The sequence below is a fragment of the Limulus polyphemus genome, unplaced genomic scaffold, assembly GCF_000517525.1.
Source record: "Limulus polyphemus unplaced genomic scaffold, Limulus_polyphemus-2.1.2 Scaffold1097, whole genome shotgun sequence".
NCBI lineage: Eukaryota > Metazoa > Arthropoda > Merostomata > Xiphosura > Limulidae > Limulus > Limulus polyphemus.
In genome coordinates, this window is record NW_013666707.1 from 183622 (window position 1) to 195003 (window position 11382).

At 32.1% G+C, this 11382-nt stretch overlaps 1 long non-coding RNA gene across 3 annotated transcripts in view; it reads right to left on the reverse strand.

The window, feature by feature from the left end:
- Positions 1 to 782: 782 nt before the first annotated feature.
- LOC111086438 overlaps positions 783 to 11382 on the reverse strand; it is a 25031-nt gene continuing 14431 nt past the window's right edge. For 2 of the 3 annotated variants that reach the window (XR_002611163.1, XR_002611161.1), the window contains 2 exons: positions 5821 to 7858; positions 783 to 1479 (listed from right to left, as the gene is read on the reverse strand). This is a non-coding gene — a long non-coding RNA (uncharacterized LOC111086438). The other variant, XR_002611162.1, reaches the window with a different exon arrangement.

Sequence of the window (11382 nt, forward strand, 5' to 3'; positions counted from 1 at the left end):
TCCTAGACAATCTGAAATACATATTCTTATTAAACAGAAACTCTGTCTAAAGGAAGTTCATTAAAATTTATCTATTTTCATGAAAGTTTTCATGTTTGTATTCCACCAATCATAAATTAGCACATTCTCACTACTCCACTCCAATATTAATTTCTAGTAAATGTATATAAATAAACTAACATTGAATTATTTTGGAAATTTGATTTATGCTTTAAAAAAAAAACAACCAAATATTACTTTTATCTTCAAATTTCTATAAGCTTCTTTTAATATGTTCTTTTTTTCTTAAGCTTTGAAAGGACAAGCTTTCCTCAGATGAACAGAAAGGTTGTGTTTCCACCTGAAGATGGTCAGACATTTAGGGCACTCATATGTTTTCTGAGAATGACACTGAATGTGCTGATAAAGATTTTTCTTTGCTTTAAAAATCTTCAAGCAGAACCTACAAGGAAATCCATCCTTCTCATTTCTTCCATGAGTCCCTAAAAGATCTAAAAGAGTTTTAAATCAGTATTTAATAGTATAAAAGGCTACCAAGTTGGCTTTAATCAACTCCTGATTTCAATAATACTCAACTGTTCCAAAACAGAGGAAGATGAAAAAAAAAACTCAAAACAAAACTGAAACTTTATCATTTCTCAAAGTATCTTGATGAAAGTTTAATATCTTTGTAATGAAAGTTACATCAAAACATCCGACTGCTAAATTATAATAAAATATTATACTATTATACTATATTATTATATTATAATAATATAATACAATAATATAAAGCTCAAAAAGAGAACTGTATTTGCTATTAACAGTAAAAATGGAAGCTGCATTACGTACTATGCTCATATGCACCATAAAAGTACTTGATTAACACAATATTTCAATAATAATTTTGAGAGGCAAAATCTTTACTAAAGCATGAAAACTATACCACACCCACAAACACCAAACTCAGCTTTATTTCATTGCAACAGATCTAAAATAATTACTATTATCGTATAATTCTAACTAGCCATTCATCCACAGCCTAAGTTTGTAAAGTTATCTTTAACAATGCATTTTAGTTACCTGAAGTGTTTAGAAAACATAATTTACAGTGCAAGATTCTAATTCTTTCCAGTATCACTTACAAAAACTTACTATTCAATGCATACAGTGATGGCTTTGTTTAAGATTGGGTGGTCACCATCCCTCCCAAAAGTGAAAACAAATCAGTGACAATTAGGGGACCTATAATCTCTTCTCATATTTTAGCATACTTAGTTTAAAAAATAGAAGATATCATACACAAGATTTTGATATCAGGTCTACTTTTTCAGACCTAAAGATTGTGTTTCCATTTAAAAGTTGAAAAGCACTGTGGACACTGGAAAGTTTCTTGAGAATGTCACTTGACCTGCTGGTTAAGATGCTTTTTAGTTCTGAATGACTTTGAGCAAAGCCTGCACAGGAACTCAAGATGAACATTTCTTGTATAAGAAGGATCTGTAAGATAGTGAAACCATTAGTAAATTAAATACTAATTTGAAAATTATGGCTTAAAAGAGAAAAAAGCAAAAGATTCTAATTATTCGGTAATTAACTCAAAACACATATAACCAATAATTCTATTATTGTTATTACCTATAACAGTCGACTGTTCAGGACCATAAGCAAATCTCCAAACAACAATAGTTTTATCAAGTTGTTGTGCTGAAAACAGCGATTGGTGGTTATGAATATCCTGAGAAGATTTATGAAACTGTGTTCACCCCCACACACCCCAAAAAATAAACATTAAGCAAGCTGATCATACTGATTCCAGCTAGAAACCTACTTTAAGAAAAAACAAAAAACATTCCAGTTTAGATTTCCTTTCTTTAAGATGTTGAATTATGATGGTATTTCAGATTGACTTCTTCCATATATGCAGTATACATGCTGTGAATATGATACTGATGTGTTACCAGTTGTGCTACTACTTATACCCCAAACTTATAGGCTAATATAATAGTACAAAACTTTGACTTCCACCTGTACATGTACTAAGAGTTGTTGGCTAATAAGCAGCATTGTCAACCATGAAATACTATAAATCAAAACAAACATGGTGACTGAGTTTGTTATCATTCAATAAGATCTGCACACACACACACACAGTGAAGGAAGCAGTAGAAGATGTTAAGTCTGTGGAACTTTTTAAACATATTATTCCCTGTGGTTCATCATACTAAGATATATCAGAACATCTCAAAATTATATGAACCATAGTATAAGAAACCCGAGTGCTTTTGGAAACTACATCTTCCTTGAGTTCTCAAGTTTCTTTTCTACCGACATGTCTGTGATTAGTTTTACTTTTGTATATGTATTACTTTATCTTCACTTCTCTTTTGTATCCTTTAAAACATCCAAGTACATACTTGCAAAAAGATCAAAATGAACACAGTAATAATCTTACTTTAATGTTATGGCTTCCACACTCAAGCTGTAACTACTTATGCAACAAATTTTCATTCTGGGGGTGGTGGTTTATATAAAAAAATTTCATTGTTACATCGCTTTATCACTGTTAGTTTTTTTCACTTTTTATGGTACTTTTACAATTTTTTATATAACTTAAAAAGAAGATGATTTTTCAACAGGTAGCTCTTGTAAAAAAGTTACCCATAGTCAATTAAGGCTACTTACACCACTCTTAGGTCTTAAATGATTCCTAATGCATTGAGATAACAGTTACTACCTAGTTTTCTGTCTCAGAGGTATTTGATACACAAATCAAATTTTACTTTAACTTTTGAAATATTTCCTTCTAGGCCTTGTAACTGACTAAGAATATTACTCAGTCAGATTCTTCAAGTTAAGCCTTATCAACTGCAATTGAAATGGTTTTACCATACAGATCCCTAGCTCAATTGGAAAACGGGCAGGGTGGAGTTAAGTTGAAAGGGCACATTTGCGTGCAGAAGCTCAAGGATTTCAGCTTTTATCCTACCTCAGGATTATGCGATTCTATACCTTTATATTAAGATTCAAAAGGACCCTCATGCTATCAGCCTAGGTACTATTACCACGTAAGGTAAGTATCCATTGCATAAACTGAAATAAATGACAGTTATCAAACATTTCTTAAGAAAAAACTTTATATTTTAGTTATCTTAACTAATGAGTCACTGTACAGGTTCGGTTGATTTGACCGATCTCATAATCACTATAAAAAAATTAGGAATTAAGTATAAATTATGCCTTTTTCATTCTAGAATGACTACAAATTATAACACAAAAACACATGTTGAGGCTAAATAGCTTAAATCTCATAACTTTATACATTTGTATATATTTATCATTTCTATTATATTGACCTTTCAGCCGTGCCTGGCTAATGATACAGAAGTAACAATGATGCGGCAAATGTGAACTCGACCCAAATCCAATAATATAAAACTGACCTATAGTCTTTACAAAGGAACCTGTCTTGGCTATGTTTTAGTGGACTAGTATTTTGTAAAATACAGTCACGATTCAATTATTATACATAAAATATGTATATAGATTGTTACTATTTACACATAAGTTCTTCAACTTATTTTTCATAAAACATAAAACAGTAAATAAAGATGTAAAGCAAACAATTATCTCTTCTAGTTATGACCTTTGTACTTGTTTGCTGCTTATTGTAGGTAGTTAAGCTTTATAAAATATTGCACATCGACAATGTGAAATGAAATAATTTTTTTTAGGTTTCACCTTTGAAATAACCAAAAAATCATAAATTACAACATCAATACCATAGAAGTCCACTATAATTTATCAATCATAGTAATTAAGCTGTATTTAGGTGTAAAAAATATGAAATTTCGAGCATACTAAACACTCAGCTTACCATACTATGCTCATATGCACCCTTGATGTGAAAACTTTTTTATGCCCACCTCTAAACATGCCTCTTCCGCACCCAGCATGACCTATTTGTGTATATACTGGTATGTCATTTTCCATGTTAGTTGTTATTACTATATTACTTAATAGTAGTAATATCTGTACGGTAGTTTCTCAAACTTTATTTTTAAACAGATATCATTTATATGCTCCTATAGTCTTATTTGCACCTCTTACCCCCACACCAAAGTCTCCACTTACAAAGCCAACCATGGCTTACACTACCTAGACTCTCTCCACAGATGAAACATGGCTATGAAATATATAAAAATATACACAAACATATGATGTGTGGCATGCTGTAGAGTCTTCTATTAGAAATATGACATGAAAATAAATGTAAAAGAATTATTTGTTTATGTGCAAAGCTGCACAATGGGCAATCTGTGTTGTGCCCATCACAGGGACCAAACCCCAAATTTTAGTATTATAAGCCCTCAAGCTTATCACTGGATAGCAAGGTAAAATGTGAAGCAAAATATGTATTCCTATAAGGGTATTTTCTTTTAACCTATCTCAGGTTTAAAATCCTCCCACATTTTACATAACAGTTTACTTTAAATGTCAGGATACTGTGCTAAGTAATGATTTACAATTAAAAGTATATACAGTTATATAAAAAAAAGTCTAACATTCATACAAAAACATTTCCAAGAAAACTGAACACAACAAACACTTCAATGAAAAGAGTGGCATTAGATTGTACATAATACAGGAAAAATTTTTAATAGTTATAACATGAAAGTTAACACACTACAATCATCAGTAAAAAAGGCACCAAACTCTTCCACAATCCAGTCAGCCTAAACATAAGTAAAAATAATGTTTATTCAAGAATAGACAAAAAAGAAAATAATAACTATTCTTTTTAAATAACATGGTATTCTTTTTCTAGTTCTCCCCCATTTTTCTCAATACACGTGCATTGCTTCTCAAACTCCCCCTACATTTTAATAAGCTCCAATCAGTATATTCAAATCATGTTCTCCTAAAACTATACCAAAATAAAACCATAAATATAATTCGATTTAGTTAAGAACATTGCTCAAATCTAATAATATGCTACAGAATGGAAACATAATTAATCCATCAAAGAACATAGTTTACCTTTTTCTTATTGTAAAGTAAGTCTTGTGCATGTCAAAGAAGTAAAAACTTGCTCATTTCAAGAAAAGACACAAACTTGTAACAAGAACTTTTTTATTTGGCACTTTTCTTTCTTATGAACAAAATGATTGCTAAATTAGATGTAAAAACATAGTTCAACTACATTAAAAGCTGCCAAGTCAAGTTTCCAGTTGGGGATTTCTAAATTTTAGTACAGAAAAACTGAGGAGGCTTACGTGTAACTGTGCTAAGTAATGATTTACAAAGCTGAGTAAAAAACAGAACAGACTACACATGAAAAGAAACCAAAGAAAACCAGGTGTATACCATACATTCAATGTTAATCAGTAAGAACTCCAACTGGACTGTTACACTGAAGATGTGTGTGTGTAGCAAAGAATCAATGATCTTCAGTTCATTGGTAAAGATTCAACTTGGATTTATACATTATCAATATTTCTGTACCTTTCAAACATGAATCAAATATTTGTATTCACTATAAGTTTAGTCTGTGGCTTAACAACAGAATATCTTAACTATTTAATTACTGATTACGATTCCATACCATATATATTCTTTCCAAAGAGAAACTCTTTGTAAGGAAACAAAAGCCAAATAAATTTTGTAACACAGGATAACCATTTTAAAAAAATGTCCTAAATTTTAAGGAACTTCTTTTAAAGGATTGAATATATTCTCTATTTTTACAATTTTTAACATAATATGATTTATTAGTTGAAGAATAAGAACTTTTTTGACAGCACTTAAAAATAAAAAAGACACTCTTTATTTGGAGCATACATTTCGATTTATATGATAGGCTAGATCCTTTTTCCAACGAAATGCTGTCGAACAACGAGGGCAATGAAAATGTTTTCCTGTATGAATTTTCATGTGCTGATTTAAATGTTTCCTTGCTTTGAACACCTTTCCACACACTTTACACCAAGTTTCTTTCCTTAAAGCTGCATGTGATGCTCTCCACCACAGACCTAAGTGTCCTGGAAAACATAAAGAACATTACAGATAAACCGCAATCTCATTAAGGCCTAGCATCCACACCCTAAAGACTAACTATGATGATATCAAACCTTACAAGTAGTCACTTGAATTGAATCTCTTAATAACCTAGTCTAATACTATCACAAGTATAAAGGTTTGCCCTTGATAATAACATACTTGGTTTGTCAAAAATAGTTGGGGATTTTGAACAGTTAGTGTGTATATATTTTAACTGTATATTTAATTCACGGCTTTAGCCAATAAAATATATGTGTTAAGAAGCTTTTCATCACCTTTTTGATACGTATAAAGTAAAAAAAAAAAGGTAGCAGCCAAGGTAACCTTTCAAAGTCATATAGCCCAAGTTTTAAAATTAGCTTCTTGATAAGGCATCCAATTAAGTGAGTCAGGTTAGACAGGTGAGTGTAACAGGAACTTTATTCATCATCTTCCCCAAAATGATAGGTATTATAGCAGAGGAACACTCGGCAGTTAATCACAGCAAATATATTTTTATCATTCCGAGTAATAACAGATGCTTTTTAAAAAATTATTTAGTAATAAATTTCAACAAACAAACTGGAAAAGACAGCAATAGTTTTTGTTCGACCTGATCACTGCCAAACACTTAGGAGATTGAAACATATTCACTCAGTGTCTCTACTTGTGATAGACAAGATTTTCCCACATATATTGCACCAGCTGCATGCTGGAATCATTTCCAGGTAGACCAGATGCATAATACAAAAATACTTTAAAGTTGATTTAATTAACCAGAAATACGATACTGAGGTTTAAGTTCCATCATTCTGCTCGGAAATTGAACACACTCTTCCACCTATAGAAAACAAATTATCTTTTATTTTTACTCCTGCCTTTAAGTAATTCTGTATCTAGAAAGGAAAATCACACCCATGATGAAAGTCACTGTCCAAACCCTGGGTCACATATCATTGGAGTTAGAAAATCATTATTTAAATCCTGGATCAAACAGATGCTGCTGAAAAAGGTAAATTGTTGAATATACTCTGATGAAGTCAGTAACTCACCTTCTAATCAATTAACACAAATGTTTTCCAACAGCTACCATCTCAGAAAGCAACAAATAGAGAATTTTTCTTGCAATATCTTGTTTGTTTGTTTAATCATTCGTAGAAGAAAGTTCAAAACACAAAGGCTAAGGTGCATCAACTTACAAAAGAAAATTCTACAGGGCTAATACTGTACCTTCTACAGACTTGACTGTTCACACTTTTCAAATTGACTTCAGAACCATTGTTTCCTCTGGTTATTATGTTCACACACATACTGTACTACACGAATAAATAAATTATTCTTCCTGACTAACATTGTGTTCAATATGGCCATAGCCTCATAAAAACTGTTACAAGCATGGAAATGTTCAATTATATAGTTAAGACTCTTCATCTGTGTGATAATAAGACATTTTTATTGTTAACTGTTTCATTTAACCTTCAAACAAAATATGGATAATTTCTCAACAAGATTAACTACTGACAGAAATGAAACTTTCAAGAATTGTATGAAACTCTAAGTTTGTAAGCAGTCTATATTAACAGGTACATCAAGACTACAGTTTCTTATAGTGAACCTATTGGATCACAGTCTTAAATTGCTCTAAAGTGGCGAGCTCTATGTAGTTTTAGGTGGTCTTTACGAAGGAACGACTTGCCACACATATCACAGATGTAACCTGGTTGATTAGGATAGTGTCGTTCCATGTGTCGTTTCAATGAAGCTCTTCGAGTGAAGGTGGTCTGGCAAATCACACAGGCGTGGATTTTGTCATTCCCTCTCTGGTATCCCGATAAAACATCTTCGGAAAAAAATCCACTCTTAGTTTCAAAAAGTCGAAATGTTTCTTAACAAGTGAATTTGCCAACACCGTTTTTATACTAATAAAGTATTCATTCCAAACAATTTGTTAATTATAACAACGACCAGCATATCATATAATTGATGTGAAAACTTTTTTATGCCCACCTCTAAACATGCATCTTCCGCACCCAGAATAACCTATTTGTGTATATACTGGTATGTCATTTTCCCATGTTAATTGTTATTACTATATTACTTAATAGTAGTAATATCTGTATGGTAGTTTCTCAAACTTTATTTTTAAACAGATATCATTTATATGCTCCTATAGTCTTATTTGCACCTCTTACCCCCACACCAAAGTCTCCACTTACAAAGCCAACCATGGCCTACACTACCTAGACTCTCTCCGCAGATGAAACATGGCTATGAAATATATAAAAATATACACAAACATATGATGTGTGGCATGCTGTAGAGTCTTCTATTAGAAATATGACATGAAAATAAATGTAAAAGAATTATTTGTTTACGTGCAAAGCTGCCCAATGGGCAATCTGTGTTGTGCCCATCACAGGGACCAAACCCCAAATTTTAGTATTATAAGCCCTCAAGCTTATCACTGGATAGCAAGGTAAAATGTGAAGCAAAATATGGATTCCTATAAGGGTATTTTCTTTTTACCTATCTCAGGTTTAAAATCCTCCCACATTTTACATAACAGTTTACTTTAAATGTCAGGATACACATAAAATATACAAATATTAACACCTTTATAATAGTCTTCAGCTTTCCTGGTATGCCCTCTGAAGCACTGTTAAGTACTAGTTAGCATAATGATACACATTTGTTACATTTATGGGGAAGGTGGGGGGTCAATGAACAGTCTGTTTAGAACTGCTTCAGGAACTCCTGCTGCAACAAAGATGATTTTGTCATGGTTTAGGATGGACAAATAACAGTCTGGCCACGTGTGTGTGGTCTACATTTGTAATATTTATAATGGATGTTAATCAAAAGTCTGTTAAAACAATGCTAGTCGTCACAAGAACTGCTTCCACCACATGCCACTGCATCACTGATAGTTTCATCAAGGCTTAGAATAGACCACTGGAAGTTATACCTCTGTGTGTGTGTGTGTGTGTGTGTGTCTGGCATAACCAAAAAAGCACCCCACAACTGTGGACTCAATCCCACTTTGACAGAGATTAAGTCTCAGAAGATACAAGATTGTACTTGAGCCCTTAAGAAATCAGGTTGCTCTTGGTGCATTAGCACTTGGCAAGAACCATCATCACTCATGTACACAGGTTTAAATTCATCTCTTTATAAAGCACAATTGGAGACAAAAGTTGGTTTAGATAATTACATTACAAAAAACAAAACAACACATACTGATAGTCACTCTCTCAAAAGTACTGCATTTAGGAATCTTATTGCAAACAAGTGAAAAAAACACTTGAATCATTTTAGTTGTCCAACAGATGATGAAGTTTTATTTCTATATAATTCTGTGATTAATCCTTTATCCCAAAAAGCCTGTAAGGTATGGTATCAATACATCAGTTATATTAATTTTTTTCAACTTCAAGGAACACAGCTACAAGAACATTATTAGCTGCAATTCAAATTAATTTTGGTAAACGTGAACCGTATTCCCCATTCTTCTTCTTCTTCATTATCACTGTAGCACTAAAGTGGCAAGATGTGAAGAATAAACATGATCCTAAACAAACAAAAAAACATACAGGTATGCCCGATTACTGTTACATGAATGTCACGAGTTTCAGCTAGATTTTGAAATAAACTATTTTTTTTTACATAAATAACTTATGAAACTACACATCTTTATATCATAATTTCAACACAGAAGTAAACCTTACAAATTTGATATAGTTTGAATATTTTGAATTTATCTTCCAAAAATATTAGACAATATGTGTGTGGGTCTATACAAATATATAAAGCCAAAGACTTTTTTCCTTGGTTATTACAACTTGAAAATACACAACATACTATGTTAAACAGCTTCAGAAGAAGTGTAAAGTTCACTCACATGATTATTTAAATAATTTAGAAAAAATGATACCACAAATATATTGCACACAGCAATCTTTTTTTTTTTTTTAAATATACAATTAGAGATATTTTTTGGTTACAGCTCCTTCTCAGAATCATTTGAAATGATGAGACTTCAGTTATCCATTCGTAAGGAAAGTTTTCCTGTATAAATCCCAGCCTGGGTGAGAAGTGTGTTGAGTCTTCTCTAGAAAGGTACTTTTATATATCATACATGTTTCCTCTTTCTTAGTAAAACACCTACAAGGAAAAAGCATTTCAACTCAAAATAATTTTTACTTGAAAAAATTAATATATAAAACAACTTTAACCTCAAATGCCTTTTGTACATGTAACAAACTGGAAACATATAGTTTCTAAGATATATAACTTGTAAGAAATAACCATATTTCCAACCAGTATTCAACTTCAAACAAATACTTCAAATTTTATATTTAACATACACTGTAGTCCCGTGCAAAAGTGTTAGGACAAACTCAAAAATTAGATTTCAGGTTACTTTCAAAGAATAGTGGAAGGTAAATCACAAGTGAAACATCAAAATTTTATTAATCATCATATTTAGTACAACAGAAACTCAGTGGAAGTGCTTGAGTTCTGCAAACAGTTAATATTTTGTGTGTCCCCCTTTGCTTTAATAATTACAGACAGTCTTTCGGGCATTGTTGCAACATAGTTAATTAAAGTGTTCTTTGGGATTTTACTCCAAATGTCTCTAATATACTCCCATAAAGTTTCTTTGGAAGTAACTTTTGATTTGTCAAGTTTTTCATTTATCAAATCCCAGATCTGCTCAACTGGGTTGAGATCAGGGATCTGTGGGGGTCATTGCAACTTCAGCAGCTTCCTTCTTAGCTAAGTATTTTCTGCATAGGATGGATGAGTGTTTGAAGTCATTATCTTCTTGGTAGTAGAATTCTTTACCAATAATACACAAACCACTGGGTATACTCTGATGGATCAGTATCTGATGGTACTTGTGCTGGTCCATTATTCATTCTATTTTGCAAATATCTCCTGCCGCCTCAGCAGAAAAACACCCTCAAACTATCACACTGCCTCCCCCATGCTTCATGGTAGGTACTATGCATTGAAATATCTTTCACCTTTCTTCTACCAGATGTAAAAACTACACTTTGAACCATACATTTCAAACTTGGACTCATCTGTCCATAACACCTTTTTCCAATCATCAACAGTCCAGTTTTTGTACTTTTTAGCAAATTTCAGTCTCTTGACAATATTTGGAGATTGAAGTAAAGATTTTATAACTGCTACATGACCAAATATTCCAAATCTCATTGAGTCTTCTTGATACTGTAGATCTGGACACTTTTCTGTCATTTGGTACATGATTGCTTATCTCATGCTTGAGATCAGTGGCGGTCTTCCTTCTGTACCGAAGGTTGTATAAACGAAGGTAATTAACATCAGTATCATTGC